Below are 1,719 nucleotides of genomic sequence, written 5' to 3' on the forward strand. Positions count from 1 at the left end.
AAAGGGAATTCAAAATATTTTTGATATGGAAACATTGGGGTAGCAGGATTGAGTTATATATCTTTAAAAGTTAAACACGTTTGAATACTACACTATTTTCCTAGCTCTATATTAAATTTCCATCTAGTTCCTAAAGATATTTCAATTATTTCTGAAACCAAAAGGAATCAAAACATTTATCAATTTATTTAATAAACATTTATTGAATGTTACATTGAACATTCTGTCTAGGCAGTATTCTAGCACAGCTTTTTATGTTGTTCAATCTTAATCAATAAAGATTCCAAAAGTCATATTTTCTGTACAAATATACATGCACCCTACATTCTTTCTATGGCCCTGATCACCTCTTTATTCCTCAGGCTATAGATAAGTGGGTTCAGAAGAGGTGTGATGATGGCATAAAACACCACCCCTGCCTTATCCTGTTCTGGAGAATGCATGGAGTGAGGCCTTGTATAGGTGGAGAGAGTAGTTCTATAAAATAGGCTTGCCACAATCAGGTGAGAGGAGCAAGTGGAGACAGCTTTTATCTGTCCTTTACCTGAGCTCATCTGGAACACAATAGTAAGTATTCAGGCATAGGAAGCCAGAATGGCCATGAATGGTAGCAGCAGAATGATAAGCACACTGAGGAGGCCTGTACACTCATACTGGGAAGTATCCTGACAGACCAATGGCAAAAGTTATGGAATTTCACAGAAAAAGTGGTTAATGATCCAAAACCTACAGAACCAAAGTTGAAATACATACAGTGTATGCACTAAAACTTTGGTAGAACTACTGGCCCATGCACTTGCGATCATGAACCAACAGGTCTTCTTGCTCATGAGAACAAGATAATGTAAAGGATGACAGATAGATGCATATCTATCATAGGACATGAAACCAAGGAGGAGGGCTTCAGTCCCACCAAGGGCCAAGAATACAAAGGTTTGAATCTCAAAGCCTAATAATGTTTACTGTTTGATAAGAAGTTAGTGGTCATCTTGGGCACTGTTGTGGAGATGTACATGATATCGATAAAGGAGAGCTGGCTGAGTAGAAAGTACATTGGAGTGTGGAGTCTGGTGTCCACCTGAATGAGAAGGACCAGTATGATGTTCCCCATCAGAGCCATGGAAAAGAGGATTACAATGGCAACAAAGAGGAATGTATCTATTTGAGCACATTGGAAAAAAAATAGAGTATAAAATCAGTTTCTACACTTTTATTTCCTGTCTTCATGACTTAAATCTAAATGTCAAAGCCGATAATATCTGAAAATTCCATGTAACAGCACTGATTGCCTTTTAAGAGAAAATAAAGTGGTGGTTATTAAATGCAAGAAACTTATTTTCAATATTCTTAAGTGAATATATCTCATTCATTTAAATAATGCATTCTGTGTCTACTGATTGAAAGCCACTTAACAAATGATGAAACAAAAATAAAGATTGTTGCAGAGTGTATAATTAAATTACAACTTTAAATTGAAAATAAAATAAATATAAGATGATTTGCCCACATGAATTCTTTTCCTCTCTTTTGAATATCTTCAACATAATAGGTTGAACATGTGTTCTTTTATTATAAAAATATCATATTGTTAATTCACTCATAAAAGTGATAAATTTGGCACAACATATTTGGTCAACATAAAACAGATTTAGGCCTTCTGTTAAGCATATGCAAAGCTATCTAATCAGCTTTTCTCTAAGTTCTAATTCCAAAGATAAT

At 34.7% G+C, this 1,719-nt stretch overlaps 1 pseudogene; it reads right to left on the bottom strand.

Moving 5' to 3' along the window:
• Positions 1 to 271: 271 nt before the first annotated feature.
• LOC144288417 (olfactory receptor 2AK2-like) lies at positions 272 to 1,272 on the bottom strand (annotated as a pseudogene).
• Between the last annotated feature and the right edge of the window lie 447 nt (positions 1,273 to 1,719).

This window comes from Canis aureus, chromosome 18 (assembly GCF_053574225.1).
Source record: "Canis aureus isolate CA01 chromosome 18, VMU_Caureus_v.1.0, whole genome shotgun sequence".
NCBI lineage: Eukaryota > Metazoa > Chordata > Mammalia > Carnivora > Canidae > Canis > Canis aureus.